Source organism: Bombina bombina, chromosome 2 (genome assembly GCF_027579735.1).
Source record: "Bombina bombina isolate aBomBom1 chromosome 2, aBomBom1.pri, whole genome shotgun sequence".
In the NCBI taxonomy this organism is placed as follows: domain Eukaryota; kingdom Metazoa; phylum Chordata; class Amphibia; order Anura; family Bombinatoridae; genus Bombina; species Bombina bombina.
This window is the reverse complement of record NC_069500.1, coordinates 1,424,542,654-1,424,568,891: the sequence shown is the minus strand read 5'-3', so window position 1 is coordinate 1,424,568,891 and position 26,238 is coordinate 1,424,542,654.

Genomic DNA, 26,238 nt, shown 5'->3' with positions numbered 1-26,238 from the left:
ATTACACTAGCAGACTGATGTTTCACAGTCAAAAAGGTTGTTTTTTTAAAATTTACACTACTGTTACAACAGATATGAGTGGTTGCACTAGTTGGCAAGTGGGCCTGGCACACATGCTGGCAGGCAGGCAACTGCAATTAGATTACACTAGCAGACTGATGTTTCACAGTCAAAAAAGATTTTTTTAAAAAAAATTTACTCTACTGTTACAACAGATATGAGTGGTGGCACTAGTTGGCAAGTGGGCCTGGCACACAAGCTGGCAGGCAGGCAACTGCAATTAGATTACACTAGAAGACTGATGTTTCACAGTCAAAAAAGTTTTTTTTAAAAAAATTTACACTACTGTTACAACAGATATGAGTGGTTGCACTAGTTGGCAAGTGGGCCTGGCACACACGCTGGCAGGCAGGCAACTGCAATTAGATTACACTAGAAGACTGATGTTTCACAGTCAAAAAAGTTTTTTTTTTTAAATTTATAGTACTGTTACAACAGATATGAGTGGTGGCACTAGTTGGCAAGTGGGCCTGGCACACACGCTGGCAGGCAGGCAACTGCAATTAGATTACACTAGCAGACTGATGTTTCAAAGTCAAAAAAATTTTTTAAAAAAAATTTACACTACTGTTACAACAGATATGAGTGGTGGCACTAGTTGGCAATTGGGCCTGGCAAACACGCTGGCAGGCAGGCAACTGCAATTAGATTACACTAGCAGACTGATGATTCACAGTCAAAAAAGTTTTTTTTTAGAAAAATTTACACTACTGTTACAACAGATATGAGTGCTGGCACTTAGCAAGTGGGCCTGGCACACACGCTGGCCGGCAGGAAACTGCAATTAGATTACACTAGCAGACTGATGTTTCACAGTCAAAAAAGGTTTTTTTTAGAAAAATTTACACTACTCTTACAACAGATATGAGTGGTGGCACTTAGCAAGTGGGCCTGGCACACACGCTGGCAGGCAGGCAACTGCTATTAGATTACACTAGCAGACTGATGTTTCACAGTCAAAAAAGTTTTTTTTACAAAATTTACACTACTGTTACAACAGATATGAGTGGTGGCACTAGTTTGCAAGTGGGCCTGGCACACACGCTGGCAGGCAGGCAACTGCAATTAGATTAAACTAGCAGACTGATGTTTCACAGTCAAAAAAGTTTTTTTTACAAAATGTACACTACTGTTACAACAGATATGAGTGGTGGCACTAGTTGGCAAGTGGGCCTGGCACACACGCTGGCAGGCAGGCAACTGCAAATAGATTACACTAGCAGACTGATGTTTCACAGTCAAAAAATTTTTTTTTTTAAATTTACACTACTGTTACAACAGATATGAGTGGTGGCACTAGTTTGCAAGTGGGCCTGGCACACACGCTGGCAGGCAGGCAACTGCAAATAGATTACACTAGCAGACTGATGTTTCACAGTCAAAAAAGTTTTTTTTTTAAATTTACACTACTGTTACAACAGATATGAGTGGTGGCACTTAGCAAGTGGGCCTGGCACACACGCTGGCAGGCAGGCAACTGCAATTAGATTACACTAGCAGACTGATGTTTCACAGTCAAAAAAGTTTTTTTTTTACAAAATTTACACTACTGTTACAACAGATATGAGTGGTGGCACTAGTTGGCAAGTGGGCCTGGCACACACGCTGGCAGGCAGGCAACTGCTATTAGATTACACTAGCAGACTGATGTTTCACAGTCAAAAAGTTTTTTTTTTAAATTTACACTACTGTTACAACAGATATGAGTGGTGGCACTAGTTGGCAAGTGGGCCTGGCACACACGCTGGCAGGCAGGCAACTGCAATTTGATTAAACTAGCAAACTGATGTTTCACAGTCAAAAAAGTTTTTTTTACAAAATTTACACTACTGTTACAACAGATATGAGTGGTGGCATTACTTGGCAAGTGTGCCTGGCACACACGCTGGCAGGCAGGCAACTGCTATTAGATTACACTAGCAGACTGATGTTTCACAGTCAGAAAAGTTTTTTTTTAAATTTACACTACTGTTACAACAGATATGAGTGGTGGCACTAGTTGGCAAGTGGGCCTGGCACACATGCTGGCAGGTAGGCAACTGCTATTAGATTACACTAGCAGACTGATGTTTCACAGTCAGAAAAGTTTTTTTTTAAATTTACACTACTGTTACAACAGATATGAGTGGTGGCACTAGTTGGCAAGTGGGCCTGGCACACACGCTGGCAGGCAGGCAACTGCAATTAGATTACACTAGCAGACTGATGTTTCACAGTCAAAAAAGTTTTTTTTACAAAATTTACACTACTGTTACAACAGATATGAGTGGTGGCACTAGTTGGCAAGTGGGCCTGGTACACACGCTGGCCGGCAGGCAACTGCAATTAGATTACACTAGCAGACTGATGTTTCACAGTCAAAAAAGGTTTTTTTTTAGAAAAATTTACACTACTGTTACAACAGATATAAGTGGTGGCACTAGTTGGCAAGTGGCCCTGGCACACACGCTGGCAGGCAGGCAACTGCAATTAGATTACACTAGAAGACTGATGTTTCACAGTCAAAAAAGTTTTTTTTAAAAAAATTTACACTACTGTTACAACAGATATGAGTGGTGGCACTAGTTTGCAAGTGGGCCTGGCACACACGCTGGCAGGCAGGCAACTGCAATTAGATTAAACTAGCAGACTGATGTTTCACAGTCAAAAAAGTTTTTTTTACAAAATTTACACTACTGTTACAACAGATATGAGTGGTGGCACTAGTTGGCAAGTGGGCCTGGCACACACGCTGGTAGGCAGGCAACTGCAATTAGATTACACTAGCAGACTGATGTTTCACAGTCAAAAATTTTTTTTTTTTAAATTTTACTACTGTTACAACAGATATGAGTGGTGGCACTAGTTGGCAAGTGGGCCTGGCACACACGCTGGCAGGCAGGCAACTGCAAATAGATTACACTAGCAGACTGATGTTTCACAGTCAAAAAAGTTTTTTTTTTAAATTTACACTACTGTTACAACAGATATGAGTGGTGGCACTTAGCAAGTGGGCCTGGCACACACGCTGGCAGGCAGGCAACTGCAATTAGATTACACTAGCAGACTGATGTTTCACAGTCAAAAAAGTTTTTTTTTTTAAAAAAATTACACTACTGTTACAACAGATATGAGTGGTGGCACTTAGCAAGTGGGCTTGGCATACACGCTGGCCGGCAGGCAACTGCAATTAGATTACACTAGCAGACTGATGTTTCACAGTCAAAAAAGTTTTTTTTTAGAAAAATTTACACTACTCTTACAACAGATATGAGTGGTGGCACTAGTTGGCAAGTGGGCCTGGCACACACGCTGGCAGGCAGGCAACTGCAATTAGATTACACTAGAAGACTGATGTTTCACAGTCAAAAAAGTTTTTTTTTTAAAAATTTACACTACTGTTACAACAGATATGAGTGGTGGCACTAGTTGGCAAGTGGGCCTGGCACACACGCTGGCAGGCAGGCAACTGCAATTAGATTACACTAGAAGACTGATGTTTCACAGTCAAAAAAGTTTTTTTTTTTAAATTTACACTACTGTTACAACAGGTATGAGTGGTGGCACTAGTTGGCAAGTGGGCCTGGCACACACGCTGGCAGGCAGGCAACTACAATTAGATTACACTAGAAGACTGATGTTTCACAGTCAAAAAAGTTTTTTTTTTAAAATTTACACTACTGTTACAACAGATATGAGTGGTGGCACTAGTTGGCAAGTGGGCCTGGCACACACGCAGGCAGGCAACTGCAATTAGATTACACTAGAAGACTGATGTTTCACAGTCAAAAAAGTTTTTTTTAAAAAAAATTACACTACTGTTACAACAGATATGAGTGGTGGCACTAGTTGGCAAGTGGGCCTGGCACACACGCTGGCAGGCAGGCAACTGCAATTAGATTACACTAGAAGACTGATGTTTCACAGTCAAAAAAGTTTTTTTAAAAAAAATTTACACTACTGTTACAACAGATATGAGTGGTGGCACTAGTTGGCAAGTGGGCCTGGCACACACGCTGGCAGGCAGGCAACTGCAATTAGATTACACTAGAAGACTGATGTTTCACAGTCAAAAAAGTTTTTTTTTTAAATTTACACTACTGTTACAACAGATATGAGTGGTGGCACTAGTTGGCAAGTGAGCCTGGCACACACGCTGGCAGGCAGGCAGGCAACTGCAATTAGATTACACTAGAAGACTGATGTTTCACAGTCAAAAAAGTTTTTTTTTTAAAATTTACACTACTCTTACAACAGATATGAGTGGTGGCACTAGTTGGCAAGTGGGCCTGGCACACACGCAGGCAGGCAACTGCAATTAGATTACACTAGAAGACTGATGTTTCACAGTCAAACAAGTTTTTTTTTAGAAAAATTTACACTACTCTTACAACAGATATGAGTGGTGGCACTAGTTGGCAAGTGGGCCTGGCACACACGCTGGCAGGCAGGCAACTGCAATTAGATTACACTAGAAGACTGATGTTTCACAGTCAAAAAAGTTTTTTTTTTAAAAATTTACACTACTGTTACAACAGATATGAGTGGTGGCACTAGTTGGCAAGTGGGCCTGGCACACACGCTGGCAGGCAGGCAACTGCAATTAGATTACACTAGAAGACTGATGTTTCACAGTCAAAAAAGTTTTTTTTAAAAAAATTTACACTACTGTTACAACAGATATGAGTGGTGGCACTAGTTGGCAAGTGGGCCTGGCACACACGCTGGAGGCAGGCAACTGCAATTAGATTACACTAGAAGACTGATGTTTCACAGTCAAAAAAGTTTTTTTTAAAAAAATTTACACTACTGTTACAACAGATATGAGTGGTGGCACTAGTTGGCAAGTGGGCCTGGCACACACGCTGGAGGCAGGCAACTGCAATTAGATTACACTAGAAGACTGATGTTTCACAGTCAAAAAAGTTTTTTTTTTTTAAATTTACAGTACTGTTACAACAGATATGAGTGGTGGCACTAGTTGGCAAGTGGGCCTGGCACACACGCTGGCAGGCAGGCAACTGCAATTAGATTACACTAGCAGACTGATGTTTCACAGTCAAAAAAGGTTTTTTTTAGAAAAATTTACACTACTGTTACAACAGATATGAGTGGTGGCACTTAGCAAGTGGGCCTGGCACACACGCTGGCAGGCAGGCAACTGCTATTAGATTACACTAGCAGACTGATGTTTCACAGTCAAAAAAGTTTTTTTTACAAAATTTACACTACTGTTACAACAGATATGAGTGGTGGCACTAGTTGGCAAGTGGGCCTGGCACACACGCTGGCAGGCAGGCAACTGCAATTAGATTAAACTAGCAGACTGATGTTTCACAGTCAAAAAAGTTTTTTTTACAAAATTTACACTACTGTTACAACAGATATGAGTGGTGGCACTAGTTGGCAAGTGGGCCTGGCACACATGCTGGCAGGCAGGCAACTGCAATTAGATTACACTAGCAGACTGATGTTTCACAGTCAAAAAAGTTTTTTTTTTAAATTTACACTACTGTTACAACAGATATGAGTGGTGGCACTTAGCAAGTGGGCCTGGCACACACGCTGGCAGGCAGGCAACTGCAATTAGATTACACTAGCAGACTGATGTTTCACAGTCAAAAAAGTTTTTTTTACAAAATTTACACTACTGTTACAACAGATATGAGTGGTGGCACTAGTAGGCAAGTGGGCCTGGCACACACGCTGGCAGGCAGGCAACTGCTATTAGATTACACTAGCAGACTGATGTTTCACAGTCAAAAAAGTTTTTTTTTTAAATTTACACTACTGTTACAACAGATATGAGTGGTTGCACTAGTTGGCAAGTGGGCCTGGCACACACGCTGGCAGGCAGGCAACTGCAATTAGATTAAACTAGCAGACTGATGTTTCACAGTCAAAAAAGTTTTTTTTACAAAATTTACACTACTGTTACAACAGATATGAGTGGTGGCACTACTTGGCAAGTGGGCCTGGCACACACGCTGGCAGGCAGGCAACTGCTATTAGATTACACTAGCAGACTGATGTTTCACAGTCAGAAAAGCTTTTTTTAAATTTACACTACTGTTACAACAGATTTGAGTGGTGGCACTAGTTGGCAAGTGGGCCTGGCACACATGCTGGCAGGTAGGCAACTGCTATTAGATTACACTAGCAGACTGATGTTTCACAGTCAGAAAAGTTTTTTTAAATTTACACTACTGTTACAACAGATATGAGTGGTGGCACTAGTTGGCAAGTGGGCCTGGCACACACGCTGGCAGGCAGGCAACTGCAATTAGATTACACTAGCAGACTGATGTTTCACAGTCAGAAAAGTTTTTTTTACAAAATTTACACTACTGTTACAACAGATATGAGTGGTGGCACTAGTTGGCAAGTGGGCCTGGCACACACGCTGGCAGGCAGGCAACTGCAATTAGATTACACTAGAAGACTGATATTTCACAGTCAAAAAAGTTTTTTTAAAAAAATTTACACTACTGTTACAACAGATATGAGTGGTGGCACTAGTTGGCAAGTGGGCCTGGCACACACGCTGGCAGGCAGGCAACTGCAATTAGATTACACTAGAAGACTGATGTTTCACAGTCAAAAAAGTTTTTTTTTTAAATGTACACTACTGTTACAACAGATATGAGTGGTGGCACTAGTTGGCAAGTGGGCCTGGCACACACGCTGGCAGGCAGGCAACTGCTATTAGATTACACTAGCAGACTGATGTTTCACAGTCAAAAAAGTTTTTTTTTTAAATTTACACTACTGTTACAACAGATATGAGTGGTGGCACTAGTTGGCAAGTGGGCCTGGCACACACGCTGGCAGGCAGGCAACTGCAATTTGATTAAACTAGCAAACTGATGTTTCACAGTCAAAAAAGTTTTTTTTACAAAATTTACACTACTGTTACAACAGATATGAGTGGTGGCACTACTTGGCAAGTGTGCCTGGCACACACGCTGGCAGGCAGGCAACTGCTATTAGATTACACTAGCAGACTGATGTTTCACAGTCAGAAAAGTTTTTTTTTAAATTTACACTACTGTTACAACAGATATGAGTGGTGGCACTAGTTGGCAAGTGGGCCTGGCACACATGCTGGCAGGTAGGCAACTGCTATTAGATTACACTAGCAGACTGATGTTTCACAGTCAGAAAAGTTTTTTTTTAAATTTACACTACTGTTACAACAGATATGAGTGGTGGCACTAGTTGGCAAGTGGGCCTGGCACACACGCTGGCAGGCAGGCAACTGCAATTAGATTACACTAGCAGACTGATGTTTCACAGTCAAAAAAGTTTTTTTTACAAAATTTACACTACTGTTACAACAGACATGAGTGGTGGCACTAGTTGGCAAGTGGGCCTGGCACACACGCTGGCCGGCAGGCAACTGCAATTAGATTACACTAGCAGACTGATGTTTCACAGTCAAAAAAGGTTTTTTTAGAAAAATTTACACTACTGTTACAACAGATATAAGTGGTGGCACTAGTTGGCAAGTGGGCCTGGCACACACGCTGGCAGGCAGGCAACTGCAATTAGATTACACTAGAAGACTGATGTTTCACAGTCAAAAAAGTTTTTTTTAAAAAAATTTACACTACTGTTACAACAGATATGAGTGGTGGCACTAGTTGGCAAGTGGGCCTGGCACACACGCTGGCAGGCAGGCAACTGCAATTAGATTACACTAGAAGACTGATGTTTCACAGTCAAAAACGTTTTTTTTTTAAATTTACACTACTGTTACAACAGATATGAGTGGTGGTACTAGTTGGCAAGTGGGCCTGGCACACACGCTGGCAGGCAGGTAGGCAACTGCAATTAGATTACACTAGCAGACTGATGTTTCACAGTCAAAAAGGTTGTTTTTTTAAAATTTACACTACTGTTACAAAAGATATGAGTGGTTGCAGTAGTTGGCAAGTGGGCCTGGCACACACGCTGGCAGGCAGGCAACTGCAATTAGATTACACTAGCAGACTGATGTTTCACAGTCAAAAAATTTTTTTTTTAGAAAAATTTACACTACTGTTACAACAGATATGAGTGGTGGCACTAGTTGGCAAGTGGGCCTGGCACACACGCTGGCAGGCAGGCAACTGCAATTAGATTAAACTAGCAAACTGATGTTTCACAGTCAAAAAAGTTTTTTTTACAAAATTTACACTACTGTTACAACAGATATGAGTGGTGGCACTACTTGGCAAGTGGGCCTGGCACACACGCTGGCAGGCAGGCATCTGCTATTAGATTACACTAGCAGACTGATGTTTCACAGTCAGAAAAGTTTTTTTTTAAATTTACACTACTGTTGCAACAGATATGAGTGGTGGCACTAGTTGGCAAGTGGGCCTGGCACACATGCTGGCAGGTAGGCAACTGCTATTAGATTACACTAGCAGACTGATGTTTCACAGTCAGAAAAGTTTTTTTTTAAATTTACACTACTGTTACAACAGATATGAGTGGTGGCACTAGTTGGCAAGTGGGCCTGGCACACACGCTGGCAGGCAGGCAACTGCAATTAGATTACACTAGCAGACTGATGTTTCACAGTCAAAAAAGTTTTTTTTACAAAATTTACACTACTGTTACAACAGATATGAGTGGTGGCACTAGTTGGTAAGTGGGCTTGGCACACACGCTGGCCGGCAGGCAACTGCAATTAGATTACACTAGCAGACTGATGTTTCACAGTCAAAAAAGGGTTTTTTTTAGAAAAATTTACACTACTGTTACAACAGATATAAGTGGTGGCACTAGTTGGCAAGTGGGCCTGGCAAACACGCTGGCAGGCAGGCAACTGCAATTAGATTACACTAGCAGACTGATGTTTCACAGTCAAAAAAGTTTTTTTTAAAAAAAATTTACACTACTGTTACAACAGATATGAGTGGTGGCACTAGTTGGCAAGTGGGCCTGGCACACACGCTGGCAGGCAGGCAACTGCAATTAGATTACACTAGAAGACTGATGTTTCACAGTCAAAAAAGTTTTTTTTTTAAATTTACACTACTGTTACAACAGATATGAGTGGTGGCACTAGTTGGCAAGTGGGCCTGGCACACACGCTGGCAGGCAGGCAGGCAACTGCAATTAGATTACACTAGCAGACTGATGTTTCACAGTCAAAAAGGTTGTTTTTTTAAAATTTACACTACTGTTACAACAGATATGAGTGGTGGCACTAGTTGGCAAGTGGGCCTGGTACACACGCTGCCAGGCAGGCAACTGCAATTAGATTACACTAGCAGACTGATTTTTCACAGTCAAAAAATTTTTTTAAAAATTTTTTTACACTACTGTTACAACAGATATGAGTGGTTGCACTAGTTGGCAAGTGGGCCTGGCACACATGCTGGCAGGCAGGCAACTGCAATTAGATTACACTAGCAGACTGATGTTTCACAGTCAAAAAAGATTTTTTTTAAAAAAATTTACTCTACTGTTACAACAGATATGAGTGGTGGCACTAGTTGGCAAGTGGGCCTGGCACACAAGCTGGCAGGCAGGCAACTGCAATTAGATTACACTAGAAGACTGATGTTTCACAGTCAAAAAAGTTTTTTTTAAAAAAATTTACACTACTGTTACAACAGATATGAGTGGTTGCACTAGTTGGCAAGTGGGCCTGGCACACACGCTGGCAGGCAGGCAACTGCAATTAGATTACACTAGAAGACTGATGTTTCACAGTCAAAAAAGTTTTTTTTTTTAAATTTATAGTACTGTTACAACAGATATGAGTGGTGGCACTAGTTGGCAAGTGGGCCTGGCACACACGCTGGCAGGCAGGCAACTGCAATTAGATTACACTAGCAGACTGATGTTTCACAGTCAAAAATTTTTTTTTAAAAAAAATTTACACTACTGTTACAACAGATATGAGTGGTGGCACTAGTTGGCAAGTGGGCCTGGCACACACGCTGGCAGGCAGGCAACTGCAATTAGATTACACTAGCAGACTGATGATTCACAGTCAAAAAAGTTTTTTTTTAGAAAAATTTACACTACTGTTACAACAGATATGAGTGCTGGCACTTAGCTTGTGGGCCTGGCACACACGCTGGCCGTCAGGAAACTGCAATTAGATTACACTAGCAGACTGATGTTTCACAGTCAAAAAAGGTTTTTTTTAGAAAAATTTACACTACTCTTACAACAGATATGAGTGGTGGCACTTAGCAAGTGGGCCTGGCACACACGCTGGCAGGCAGGCAACTGCTATTAGATTACACTAGCAGACTGATGTTTCACAGTCAAAAAAGTTTTTTTTACAAAATTTACACTACTGTTACAACAGATATGAGTGGTGGCACTAGTTTGCAAGTGGGCCTGGCACACACGCTGGCAGGCAGGCAACTGCAATTAGATTAAACTAGCAGACTGATGTTTCACAGTCAAAAAAGTTTTTTTTTACAAAATTTACACTACTGTTACAACAGATATGAGTGGTGGCACTAGTTGGCAAGTGGGCCTGGCACACACGCTGGCAGGCAGGCAACTGCAATTAGATTACACTAGCAGACTGATGTTTCACAGTCAAAAAATTTTTTTTTTTAAATTTTACTACTGTTACAACAGATATGAGTGGTGGCACTAGTTGGCAAGTGTGCCTGGCACACACGCTGGCAGGCAGGCAACTGCAAATAGATTACACTAGCAGACTGATGTTTCACAGTCAAAAAAGTTTTTTTTTTAAATTTACACTACTGTTACAACAGATATGAGTGGTGGCACTTAGCAAGTGGGCCTGGCACACACACTGGCAGGCAGGCAACTGCAATTAGATTACACTAGCAGACTGATGTTTCACAGTCAAAAAAGTTTTTTTTTACAAAATTTACACTACTGTTACAACAGATATGAGTGGTGGCACTAGTTGGCAAGTGGGCCTGGCACACACGCTGGCAGGCAGGCAACTGCTATTAGATTACACTAGCAGACTGATGTTTCACAGTCAAAAAAGTTTTTTTTTTAAATTTAAACTACTGTTACAACAGATATGAGTGGTGGCACTAGTTGGCAAGTGGGCCTGGCACACACGCTGGCAGGCAGGCAACTGCAATTTGATTAAACTAGCAAACTGATGTTTCACAGTCAAAAAAGTTTTTTTTACAAAATTTACACTACTGTTACAACAGATATGAGTGGTGGCACTACTTGGCAAGTGTGCCTGGCACACACGCTGGCAGGCAGGCAACTGCTATTAGATTACACTAGCAGACTGATGTTTCACAGTCAGAAAAGTTTTTTTTTAAATTTACACTACTGTTACAACAGATATGAGTGGTGGCACTAGTTGGCAAGTGGGCCTGGCACACATGCTGGCAGGTAGGCAACTGCTATTAGATTACACTAGCAGACTGATGTTTCACAGTCAGAAAAGTTTTTTTTTAAATTTACACTACTGTTACAACAGATATGAGTGGTGGCACTAGTTGGCAAGTGGGCCTGGCACACACGCTGGCAGGCAGGCAACTGCAATTAGATTACACTAGCAGACTGATGTTTCACAGTCAAAAAAGTTTTTTTTACAAAATTTACACTACTGTTACAACAGATATGAGTGGTGGCACTAGTTGGCAAGTGGGCCTGGCACACACGCTGGCCGGCAGGCAACTGCAATTAGATTACACTAGCAGACTGATGTTTCACAGTCAAAAAAGGTTTTTTTTAGAAAAATGTACACTACTGTTACAACAGATATAAGTGGTGGCACTAGTTGGCAAGTGGGCCTGGCACACACACTGGCAGGCAGGCAACTGCAATTAGATTACACTAGAAGACTGATGTTTCACAGTCAAAAAAGTTTTTTTTAAAAAAAATTTACACTACTGTTACAACAGATATGAGTGGTGGCACTAGTTGGCAAGTGGGCCTGGCACACACGCTGGCAGGCAGGCAACTGCAATTAGATTACACTAGAAGACTGATGTTTCACAGTCAAAAACGTTTTTTTTTTAAATTTACACTACTGTTACAACAGATATGAGTGGTGGCACTAGTTGGCAAGTGGGCCTGGCACACACGCTGGCAGGCAGGTAGGCAACTGCAATTAGATTACACTAGCAGACTGATGTTTCACAGTCAAAAAGGTTGTTTTTTTAAAATTTACACTACTGTTACAAAAGATATGAGTGGTTGCAGTAGTTGGCAAGTGGGCCTGGCACACACGCTGGCAGGCAGGCAACTGCAATTAGATTACACTAGCAGACTGATGTTTCACAGTCAAAAAATTTTTTTTTTAGAAAAATTTACACTACTGTTACAACAGATATGAGTGGTGGCACTAGTTGGCAAGTGGGCCTGGCACACACGCTGGCAGGCAGGCAACTGCAATTAGATTAAACTAGCAAACTGATGTTTCACAGTCAAAAAAGTTTTTTTTACAAAATTTACACTACTGTTACAACAGATATGAGTGGTGGCACTACTTGGCAAGTGGGCCTGGCACACACGCTGGCAGGCAGGCATTTGCTATTAGATTACACTAGCAGACTGATGTTTCACAGTCAGAAAAGTTTTTTTTTAAATTTACACTACTGTTGCAACAGATATGAGTGGTGGCACTAGTTGGCAAGTGGGCCTGGCACACATGCTGGCAGGTAGGCAACTGCTATTAGATTACACTAGCAGACTGATGTTTCACAGTCAGAAAAGTTTTTTTTTAAATTTACACTACTGTTACAACAGATATGAGTGGTGGCACTAGTTGGCAAGTGGGCCTGGCACACACGCTGGCAGGCAGGCAACTGCAATTAGATTACACTAGCAGACTGATGTTTCACAGTCAAAAAAGTTTTTTTTACAAAATTTACACTACTGTTACAACAGATATGAGTGGTGGCACTAGTTGGCAAGTGGGCTTGGCACACACGCTGGCCGGCAGGCAACTGCAATTAGATTACACTAGCAGACTGATGTTTCACAGTCAAAAAAGGGTTTTTTTAGAAAAATTTACACTACTGTTACAACAGATATAAGTGGTGGCACTAGTTGGCAAGTGGGCCTGGCACACACGCTGGCAGGCAGGCAACTGCAATTAGATTACACTAGCAGACTGATGTTTCACAGTCAAAAAAGTTTTTTTTTAAAAAAATTTACACTACTGTTACAACAGATATGAGTGGTGGCACTAGTTGGCAAGTGGGCCTGGCACACACGCTGGCAGGCAGGTAGGCAACTGCAATTAGATTACACTAGCAGACTGATGTTTCACAGTCAAAAAGGTTGTTTTTTTAAAAATTTACACTACTGTTACAACAGATATGAGTGGTGGCACTAGTTGGCAAGTGGGCCTGGTACACACGCTGCCAGGCAGGCAACTGCAATTAGATTACACTAGCAGACTGATTTTTCACAGTCAAAAAAGTTTTTTTTAAAACAATTTACACTACTGTTACAACAGATATGAGTGGTTGCACAAGTTGGCAAGTGGGCCTGGCACACACGCTGGCAGACAGGCAACTGCAATTAGATTACACTAGCAGACTGATGTTTCACAGTCAAAAAAGTTTTTTTTTAGAAAAATTTACGCTACTGTTACAACAGATATGAGTGGTGGCACTAGTTGGCAAGTGGGCCTGGCACACAAGCTGGCAGGCAGGCAACTGCAATTAGATTACACTAGAAGACTGATGTTTCACAGTCAAAAAAGTTTTTTTTTAAAAAAATTTACACTACTGTTACAACAGATATGAGTGATTGCACTAGTTGGCAAGTGGGCCTGGCACACACGCTGGCAGGCAGGCAACTGCAATTAGATTACAGTAGAAGACTGATGTTTCACAGTCAAAAAAGTTTTTTTTTTTAAATTTACAGTACTGTTACAACAGATATGAGTGGTGGCACTAGTTGGCAAGTGGGCCTGGCACACACGCTGGCAGGCAGGCAACTGCAATTAGATTACACTAGCAGACTGATGTTTCACAGTCAAAAAAGTTTTTTTTTTTAAATTTACACTACTGTTACAACAGATATGAGTGGTGGCACTAGTTGGCAAGTGGGCCTGGCACACACGCTGGCAGGCAGGCAACTGCAATTAGATTACACTAGCAGACTGATGATTCACAGTCAAAAAAGTTTTTTTTTTACAAAATTTACACTACTGTTACAACAGATATGAGTGCTGGCACTTAGCAAGTGGGTCTGGCACACACGCTGGCCGGCAGGCAACTGCAATTAGATTACACTAGCAGACTGATGTTTCACAGTCAAAAAAGGGTTTTTTTTTAGAAAAATTTACACTACTGTTACAACAGATATGAGTGGTGGCACTAGTTGGCAAGTGGGCCTGGCACACACGCTGGCAGGCAGGCAACTGCAATTAGATTACACTAGAAGACTGATGTTTCACAGTCAAAAAAGTTTTTTTTAAAAAATGTTACACTACTGTTACAACAGATATGAGTGGTGGCACTAGTTGGCAAGTGGGCCTGGCACACAAGCTGGCAGGCAGGCAACTGCAATTAGATTACACTAGAAGACTGATGTTTCACAGTCAAAAAAGTTTTTTTTTAAAAAATTTACACTACTGTTACAACAGATATGAGTGGTTGCACTAGTTGGCAAGTGGGCCTGGCACACACGCTGGCAGGCAGGCAACTGCAATTAGATTACACTAGAAGACTGATGTTTCACAGTCAAAAAAGTTTTTTTTTTTAAATTTATAGTACTGTTACAACAGATATGAGTGGTGGCACTAGTTGGCAAGTGGGCCTGGCACACACGCTGGCAGGCAGGCAACTGCAATTAGATTACACTAGCAGACTGATGTTTCACAGTCAAAAAAGGTTTTTTTTAGAAAAATTTACACTACTCTTACAACAGATATGAGTGGTGGCACTTAGCAAGTGGGCCTGGCACACACGCTGGCAGGCAGGCAACTGCTATTAGATTACACTAGCAGACTGATGTTTCACAGTCAAAAAAGTTTTTTTTACAAAATTTACACTACTGTTACAACAGATATGAGTGGTGGCACTAGTTTGCAAGTGGGCCTGGCACACACGCTGGCAGGCAGGCAACTGCAATTAGATTAAACTAGCAGACTGATGTTTCACAGTCAAAAAAGTTTTTTTTTACAAAATTTACACTACTGTTACAACAGATATGAGTGGTGGCACTAGTTGGCAAGTGGGCCTGGCACACGCTGGCAGGCAGGCAACTGCAATTAGATTACACTAGCAGACTGATGTTTCACAGTCAAAAAATTTTTTTTTTTAAATTTTACTACTGTTACAACAGATATGAGTGGTGGCACTAGTTGGCAAGTGGGCCTGGCACACACGCTGGCAGGCAGGCAACTGCAAATAGATTACACTAGCAGACTGATGTTTCACAGTCAAAAATTTTTTTTTTTTAAATTTACACTACTGTTACAACAGATATGAGTGGTGGCACTTAGCAAGTGGGCCTGGCACACACGCTGGCAGGCAGGCAACTGCAATTAGATTACACTAGCAGACTGATGTTTCACAGTCAAAAAAGTTTTTTTTTACAAAATTTACACTACTGTTACAACAGATATGAGTGGTGGCACTAGTTGGCAAGTGGGCCTGGCACACACGCTGGCAGGCAGGCAACTGCTATTAGATTACACTAGCAGACTGATGTTTCACAGTCAAAAAAGTTTTTTTTTTAAATTTAAACTACTGTTACAACAGATATGAGTGGTGGCACTAGTTGGCAAGTGGGCCTGGCACACACGCTGGCAGGCAGGCAACTGCAATTTGATTAAACTAGCAAACTGATGTTTCACAGTCAAAAAAGTTTTTTTTACAAAATTTACACTACTGTTACAACAGATATGAGTGGTGGCACTACTTGGCAAGTGTGCCTGGCACACACGCTGGCAGGCAGGCAACTGCTATTAGATTACACTAGCAGACTGATGTTTCACAGTCAGAAAAGTTTTTTTTAAAATTTACACTACTGTTACAACAGATATGAGTGGTTGCACTAGTTGGCAAGTGGGCCTGGCACACATGCTGGCAGGTAGGCAACTGCTATTAGATTACACTAGCAGACTGATGTTTCACAGTCAGAAAAGTTTTTTTTTAAATTTACACTACTGTTACAACAGATATGAGTGGTGGCACTAGTTGGCAAGTGGGCCTGGCACACACGCTGGCAGGCAGGCAACTGCAATTAGATTACACTAGCAGACTGATGTTTCACAGTCAAAAAAGTTTTTTTTACAAAATTTACACTACTGTTACAACAGATATGAGTGGTGGCACTAGTTGGCAAGTGGGCCTGGCACACACGCTGGCCGGCAGGCAACTGCAATTAGATTACACTAGCAGACTGATGTTTCACAGTCAAAAAAGGTTTTTTTTAGAAAAATGTACACTACTGTTACAACAGATATAAGTGGTGGCACTAGTTGGCAAGTGGGCCTGGCACACACGCTGGCAGGCAGGCAACTGCAATTAGATTACACTAGAAGACTGATGTTTCACAGTCAAAAAAGTTTTTTTAAAAAAAATTTACACTACTGTTACAACAGATATGAGTGGTGGCACTAGTTGGCAAGTGGGCCTGGCACACACGCTGGCAGGCAGGCAACTGCAATTAGATTACACTAGAAGACTGATGTTTCACAGTCAAAAACGTTTTTTTTTTTAAATTTACACTACTGTTACAACAGATATGAGTGGTGGCACTAGTTGGCAAGTGGGCCTGGCACACACGCTGGCAGGCAGGTAGGCAACTGCAATTAGATTACACTAGCAGACTGATGTTTCACAGTCAAAAAGGTTGTTTTTTTAAAATTTACACTACTGTTACTAAAGATATGAGTGGTTGCAGTAGTTGGCAAGTGGGCCTGGCACACACGCTGGCAGGCAGGCAACTGCAATTAGATTACACTAGCAGACTGATGTTTCACAGTCAAAAAATTTTTTTTTTAGAAAAATTTACACTACTGTTACAACAGATATGAGTGGTGGCACTAGTTGGCAAGTGGGCCTGGCACACACGCTGGCAGGCAGGCAACTGCAATTAGATTAAACTAGCAAACTGATGTTTCACAGTCAAAAAAGTTTTTTTTACAAAATTTACACTACTGTTACAACAGATATGAGTGGTGGCACTACTTGGCAAGTGGGCCTGGCACACACGCTGGCAGGCAGGCATTTGCTATTAGATTACACTAGCAGACTGATGTTTCACAGTCAGAAAAGTTTTTTTTAAAATTTACACTACTGTTGCAACAGATATGAGTGGTGGCACTAGTTGGCAAGTGGGCCTGGCACACATGCTGGCAGGTAGGCAACTGCTATTAGATTACACTAGCAGACTGATGTTTCACAGTCAGAAAAGTTTTTTTTTAAATTTACACTACTGTTACAACAGATATGAGTGGTGGCACTAGTTGGCAAGTGGGCCTGGCACACACGCTGGCAGGCAGGCAACTGCAATTAGATTACACTAGCAGACTGATGTTTCACAGTCAAAAAAGGTTTTTTTACAAAATTTACACTACTGTTACAACAGATATGAGTGGTGGCACTAGTTGGCAAGTGGGCTTGGCACACACGCTGGCCGGCAGGCAACTGCAATTAGATTACACTAGCAGACTGATGTTTCACAGTCAAAAAAGGGTTTTTTTAGAAAAATTTACACTACTGTTACAACAGATATAAGTGGTGGCACTAGTTGGCAAGTGGGCCTGGCACACACGCTGGCAGGCAGGCAACTGCAATTAGATTACACTAGCAGACTGATGTTTCACAGTCAAAAAAGTTTTTTTTAAAAAAAATTTACACTACTGTTACAACAGATATGAGTGGTGGCACTAGTTGGCAAGTGGGCCTGGCACACATGCTGGCAGGCAGGCAACTGCAATTAGATTACACTAGAAGACTGATGTTTCACAGTCAAAAACGTTTTTTTTTTAAATTTACACTACTGTTACAACAGATATGAGTGGTGGCACTAGTTGGCAAGTGGGCCTGGCACACACGCTGGCAGGCAGGTAGGCAACTGCAATTAGATTACACTAGCAGACTGATGTTTCACAGTCAAAAAGGTTGTTTTTTTTAAAATTTACACTACTGTTACAACAGATATGAGTGGTGGCACTAGTTGGCAAGTGGGCCTGGTACACACGCTGCCAGGCAGGCAACTGCAATTAGATTACACTAGCAGACTGATTTTTCACAGTCAAAAAAGTTTTTTTTTTAAAAATTTACACTACTGTTACAACAGATATGAGTGGTTGCACTAGTTGGCAAGTGGGCCTGGCACACACGCTGGCAGACAGGCAACTGCAATTAGATTACACTAGCAGACTGATGTTTCACAGTCAAAAAAGTTTTTTTTTAGAAAAATTTACGCTACTGTTACAACAGATATGAGTGGTGGCACTAGTTGGCAAGTGGGCCTGGCACAAAAGCTGGCAGGCAGGCAACTGCAATTAGATTACACTAGAAGACTGATGTTTCACAGTCAAAAAAGTTTTTTTTTACAAAATTTACACTACTGTTACAACAGATATGAGTGCTGGCACTAGTTGGCAAGTGGGCCTGGTACACACGCTGCCAGGCAGGCAACTGCAATTAGATTACACTAGCAGACTGATTTTTCACAGTCAAAAAAGTTTTTTTAAAAACAATTTACACTACTGTTACAACAGATATGAGTGGTTGCACTAGTTGGCAAGTGGGCCTGGCACACACGCTGGCAGACAGGCAACTGCAATTAGATTACACTAGCAGACTGATGTTTCACAGTCAAAAAAGTTTTTTTTTAGAAAAATTTACGCTACTGTTACAACAGATATGAGTGGTGGCACTAGTTGGCAAGTGGGCCTGGCACACAAGCTGGCAGGCAGGCAACTGCAATTAGATTACACTAGAAGACTGATGTTTCACAGTCAAAAAAGTTTTTTTTAAAAAAAATTTACACTACTGTTACAACAGATATGAGTGGTTGCACTAGTTGGCAAGTGGGCCTGGCACACACGATGGCAGGCAGGCAACTGCAATTAGATTACAGTAGAAGACTGATGTTTCACAGTCAAAAAAGTTTTTTTTTTTAAATTTACAGTACTGTTACAACAGATATGAGTGGTGGCACTAGTTGGCAAGTGGGCCTGGCACACACGCTGGCAGGCAGGCAACTGCAATTAGATTACACTAGCAGACTGATGTTTCACAGTCAAAAAAGTTTTTTTTTTTAAATTTACACTACTGTTACAACAGATATGAGTGGTGGCACTAGTTGGCAAGTGGGCCTGGCACACACGCTGGCAGGCAGGCAACTGCAATTAGATTACACTAGCAGACTGATTATTCACAGTCAAAAAAGTTTTTTTTTACAAAATTTACACTACTGTTACAACAGATATGAGTGCTGGCACTTAGCAAGTGGGTCTGGCACACACGCTGGCCGGCAGGCAACTGCAATTAGATTACACTAGCAGACTGATGTTTCACAGTCAAAAAAGGGTTTTTTTTTAGAAAAATTTACACTACTGTTACAACAGATATGAGTGGTGGCACTAGTTGGCAAGTGGGCCTGGCACACACGCTGGCAGGCAGGCAACTGCAATTAGATTACACTAGAAGACTGATGTTTCACAGTCAAAAAAGTTTTTTTTAAAAAATGTTACACTACTGTTACAACAGATATGAGTGGTGGCACTAGTTGGCAAGTGGGCCTGGCACACACACTGGCAGGCAGGCAACTGCAATTAGATTACACTAGAAGACTGATGTTTCACAGTCAAAAAAGTTTTTTTTTTAAATTTACACTACTGTTACAACAGATATGAGTGGTGGCACTAGTTGGCAAGTGGGCCTGGCACACCCGCTGGCAGGCAGGCAGGCAACTGCAATTAGATTACACTAGCAGACTGATGTTTCACAGTCAAAAAGGTTGTTTTTTTAAAATTTACACTACTGTTACAACAGATATGAGTGGTGGCACTAGTTGGCAAGTGGGCCTGGTACACATGCTGCCAGGCAGGCAACTGCAATTAGATTACACTAGCAGACTGATTTTTCACAGTCAAAAAAGTTTTTTTTTAAAAAATTTACACTACTGTTACAACAGATATGAGTGGTTGCACTTGTTGGCAAGTGGGCCTGGCACACACGCTGGCAGGCAGGCAACTGCAATTAGATTACACTAGCAGACTGATGTTTCACAGTCAAAAAAGGTTTTTTTTAGAAAAATTTACACTACTGTTACAACAGATATGAGTGGTGGCACTAGTTGGCAAGTGGGCCTGGCACACAAGCTGGCAGGCAGGCAACTGCAATTAGATTACACTAGAAGACTGATGTTTCACAGTCAAAAAAGTTTTTTTTTAAAAAATTTACACTACTGTTACAACAGATATGAGTGGTTGCACTAGTTGGCAAGTGGGCCTGGCACACACGCTGGCAGGCAGGCAACTGCAATTAGATTACACTAGAAGACTGATGTTTCACAGTCAAAAAAGTTTTTTTTTTTAAATTTACACTACTGTTACAACAGATATGAGTGGTGGCACTAGTTAGCAAGTGGGCCTGGCACACACGCTGGCAGGCAGGCAACTGCAATTAGATTACACTAGCAGACTGATGTTTCACAGTCAAAAAAGTTTTTTTTTTTAAATTTACACTACTGTTACAACAGATATGAGTGGTGGCACTAGTTGGCAAGTGGGCCTGGCACACACGCTGGCAGGCAGGCAACTGCAATTAGATTACACTAGCAGACTGATGATTCACAGTCAAAAAAGTTTTTTTTACAAAATTTACACTACTGTTACAACAGATATGAGTGGTGGCACTAGTTGGCAAGTGGGCCTGGCACACACGCTGGCCGGCAGGCAACTGCAATTAGATTACACTAGCAGACTGATGTTTCACAGTCAAAAAAGGGTTTTTTTAGAAAAATTTACACTACTGTTACAACAGATATGAGTGGTGGCACTAGTTGGCAAGTGGGCCTGGCACACACGCTGGCAGGCAGGCAACTGCAATTAGATTACACTAGAAGACTGATGTTTCACAGTCAAAAAAATTTTTTTTAAAAAAATTGACACTACTGTTACAACAGATATGAGTGGTGGCACTAGTTGGCAAGTGGGCCTGTCACACACGCTGGCAGGCAGGCAACTGCAATTAGATTACACTAGAAGACTGATGTTTCACTGTCAAAAAAGTTTTTTTTTTAAAATTTACACTACTGTTACAACAGATATGAGTGGTGGCACTAGTTGGCAAGTGGGCCTGGCACACACGCTGGCAGGCAGGTAGGCAACTGCAATTAGATTACACTAGCAGACTGATGTTTCACAGTCAAAAAGGTTGTTTTTTTAAAATTTACACTACTGTTACAACAGATATGAGTGGTGGCACTAGTTGGCAAGTGGGCCTGGTACACACGCTGCCAGGCAGGCAACTGCAAATAGATTACACTAGCAGACTGATTTTTCACAGTCAAAAAAGTTTTTTTTTAAAATATTTACACTACTGTTACAACAGATATGAGTGGTTGCACTAGTTGTCAAGTGGGCCTGGCACACACGCTGGCAGGCAGGCAACTGCAATTAGATTACACTAGCAGACTGATGTTTCACAGTCAAAAAAGTTTTTTTTTAGAAAAATTTACACTACTGTTACAACAGATATGAGTGGTGGCACTAGTTGGCAAGTGGGCCTGGCACACAAGCTGGCAGGCAGGCAACTGCAATTAGATTACACTAGAAGACTGATGTTTCACAGTCAAAAAAGTTTTTTTTTTTAAAAAATTTACACTACTGTTACAACAGATATGAGTGGTTGCACTAGTTGGCAAGTGGGCCTGGCACACACGCTGGCAGGCAGGCAACTGCAATTAGATTACACTAGAAGACTGATGTTTCACAGTCAAAAAAGTTTTTTTTTTTAAATTTACACTACTGTTACAACAGATATGAGTGGTGGCACTAGTTGGCAAGTGGGCCTGGCACACACGCTGGCAGGCAGGCAACTGCAATTAGATTACACTAGCAGACTGATGATTCACAGTCAAAAAAGTTTTTTTTACAAAATTTACACTACTGTTACAACAGATATGAGTGGTGGCACTAGTTGGCAAGTGGGCCTGGCACACACGCTGGCCGGCAGGCAACTGCAATTAGATTACACTAGCAGACTGATGTTTCACAGTCAAAAAAGGGTTTTTTTAGAAAAATTTACACTACTGTTACAACAGATATGAGTGGTGGCACTAGTTGGCAAGTGGGCCTGGCACACACGCTGGCAGGCAGGCAACTGCAATTAGATTACACTAGAAGACTGATGTTTCACAGTCAAAAAAATTTTTTTTAAAAAAATTGACACTACTGTTACAACAGATATGAGTGGTGGCACTAGTTGGCAAGTGGGCCTGTCACACACGCTGGCAGGCAGGCAACTGCAATTAGATTACACTAGAAGACTGATGTTTCACTGTCAAAAAAGTTTTTTTTTTAAAATTTACACTACTGTTACAACAGATATGAGTGGTGGCACTAGTTGGCAAGTGGGCCTGGCACACACGCTGGCAGGCAGGTAGGCAACTGCAATTAGATTACACTAGCAGACTGATGTTTCACAGTCAAAAAGGTTGTTTTTTTAAAATTTACACTACTGTTACAACAGATATGAGTGGTGGCACTAGTTGGCAAGTGGGCCTGGTACACACGCTGCCAGGCAGGCAACTGCAAATAGATTACACTAGCAGACTGATTTTTCACAGTCAAAAAAGTTTTTTTTTAAAATATTTACACTACTGTTACAACAGATATGAGTGGTTGCACTAGTTGTCAAGTGGGCCTGGCACACACGCTGGCAGGCAGGCAACTGCAATTAGATTACACTAGCAGACTGATGTTTCACAGTCAAAAAAGTTTTTTTTTAGAAAAATTTACACTACTGTTACAACAGATATGAGTGGTGGCACTAGTTGGCAAGTGGGCCTGGCACACAAGCTGGCAGGCAGGCAACTGCAATTAGATTACACTAGAAGACTGATGTTTCACAGTCAAAAAAGTTTTTTTTTTAAAAAATTTACACTACTGTTACAACAGATATGAGTGGTTGCACTAGTTGGCAAGTGGGCCTGGCACACACGCTGGCAGGCAGGCAACTGCAATTAGATTACACTAGAAGACTGATGTTTCACAGTCAAAAAAGTTTTTTTTTTTAAATTTACAGTACTGTTACAACAGATATGAGTGGTGGCACTAGTTGGCAAGTGGGCCTGGCACACACGCTGGCAGGCAGGCAACTGCAATTAGATTACACTAGCAGACCGATGTTTCACAGTCAAAAAAGTTTTTTTTTTTAAATTTACACTACTGTTACAACAGATATGAGTGGTGGCACTAGTTGGCAAGTGGGCCTGGCACACACGCTGGCAGGCAGGCAACTGCAATTAGATTACACTAGCAGACTGATGATTCACAGTCAAAAAAGTTTTTTTTTACAAAATTTACACTACTGTTACAACAGATATGAGTGCTGGCACTTAGCAAGTGGGCCTGGCACACACGCTGGCCGGCAGGCAACTGCAATTAGATTACACTAGCAGACTGATGTTTCACAGTCAAAAAAGGGTTTTTTTAGAAAAATTTACACTACTGTTACAACAGATATGAGTGGTGGCACTAGTTGGCAAGTGGGCTTAGCACGCACGCTGGCAGGCAGGCAACTGCAATTAGATTACACTAGAAGACTGATGTTTCACAGTCAAAAAAATTTTTTTAAAAAAAATTTACACTACTGTTACAACAGATATGAGTGGTGGCACTAGTTGGCAAGTGGGCCTGGCACACACGCTGGCAGGCAGGCAACTGCAATTAGATTACACTAGAAGACTGATGTTTCACAGTCAAAAAAGTTTTTTTTTTAAATTTACACTACTGTTACAACAGATATGAGTGGTGGCACTAGTTGGCAAGTGGGCCTGGCACACACGCTGGCAGGCAGGCAGGCAACTGCAATTAGATTACACTAGCAGACTGATGTTTCACAGTCAAAAAGGTTGTTTTTTTAAAATTTACACTACTGTTACAACAGATATGAGTGGTGGCACTAGTTGGCAAGTGGGCCTGGTACACATGCTGCCAGGCAGGCAACTGCAATTAGATTACACTAGAGACTGATTTTTCACAGTCAAAAAAGTTTTTTTTAAAAAAATTTACACTACTGTTACAACAGATATGAGTGGTTGCACTAGTTGGCAAGTGGGCCTGGCACACACGCTGACAGGCAGGCAACTGCAATTAGATTACACTAGCAGACTGATGTTTCACAGTCAAAAAAGTTTTTTTTTAGAAAAATTTACACTACTGTTACAACAGATATGAGTGGTGGCACTAGTTGGCAAGTGGGCCTGGCACACAAGCTGGCAGGCAGGCAACTGCAATTAGATTACACTAGAAGACTGATGTTTCACAGTCAAAAAAGTTTTTTTTTTTAAAATTTACACTACTGTTACAACAGATATGAGTGGTTGCACTAGTTGGCAAGTGGGCCTGGCACACACGCTGGCAGGCAGGCAACTGCAATTAGATTACACTAGAAGACTGATGTTTCACAGTCAAAAAAGTTTTTTTTTTTAAATTTACACTACTGTTACAACAGATATGAGTGGTGGCACTAGTTGGCAAGTGGGCCTGGCACACACGCTGGCAGGCAGGCAACTGCAATTAGATTACACTAGCAGACTGATGTTTCACAGTCAAAAAAGTTTTTTTTTTTAAATTTACACTACTGTTACAACAGATATGAGTGGTGGCACTAGTTGGCAAGTGGGCCTGGCACACACGCTGGCAGGCAGGCAACTGCAATTAGATTACACTAGCAGACTGATGATTCACAGTCCAAAAAGTTTTTTTTTACAAAATTTACACTACTGTTACAACAGATATGAGTGCTGGCACTTAGCAAGTTGGCCTGGCACACACGCTGGCAGGCAGGCAACTGCAATTAGATTACACTAGCAGACTGATGTTTCACAGTCAAAAAAGTTTTTTTTTTAAATTTTACACTACTGTTACAACAGATATGAGTGGTGGCACTAGTTGGCAAGTGGGCCTGGCACACACGCTGGCAGGCAGGCAACTGCTATTAGATTACACTAGTAGACTGATGTTTCACAGTCAAAATTACACAGGCAAAAAAACAAAACTGATGTTCTAGCCCTAAAAAGGGCTTTTTGGGGTGCTGTCCTTACAGCAGAGATCAGATGAGTCCCTCAGGACTGTAGTGGACACTGAATACACTAGCCTAGCTTTCAATTTCCCTATAAATCAGCAGCAGCTACACTATCCCTCCTCTCACTAAGAATACAGGTTCAGAATGAATCTAAAATGGCTGCTGTCCAGGAGCTGGGAGGGTCTGGGAGGGAGTGTCTGCTGCTGATTGGCTGAAATGTGTCTGCAGACTGTGAGATACAGGGTCAAAGTTTACTCAATGATGACGAATAGGGGGCATATCGAACATCGCATATGTCGCCCGCTGCGGCGAACGTGAACAAGCTATGTTCGCTGGGAACTATTCGCCGGTGAACTTTTCGCGACATCACTATTTATAACAGGTATGGGGAAGGCATGTGGAGAGCCTATGATAGCGAATTCTGAAGAAAAATGGTTGGGAACCCCGTGCTTAATTTCGGGGTCAAGGACTTGGACCTACGGTCACTACTTGTACCCGAGAAAGATGGGGGGTCACTGATGCAAGCAGGGCCCCCTAGGCCGCAGGGGCTGGTCAAGCGGCGGGGCAGAGAGTGTTGGCGGTACAATAAGAAGCAGTGTGATAAAGTGGCGTCCTGCTCCTTTCGGCGCGCCTGCATGTACTGCGGGGGACAACATCCAGGCTCCGATTGTCCGAAGCAGAAAGAGAGTGGAGCTTACCGAGGACCAAACAAAGGGGGTGCTGGACAAAAGAGCACCAACACCCCTGAGGCTGGACGCAATTAGGCCATGGTTGGCGGCCTACCCTAATAGGGAGGCAGCCAGCTGGCTTATGGAGGGGATTAGTGAGGGCTTCCGGATCCCAACAATGGGTACAGTGGTTGGGTCCACCTCACACAGAAATTTAAAGTCGGCCTATAAGATGCCAGGGGGAGTACGGGCGAAATTGGGCAAGGAAATTGCCCTTGGGAGGTTCGCGGGTTAGTTTGAAAGGCCTTCCATCCCTGCGCTGGCTATTTCACCAT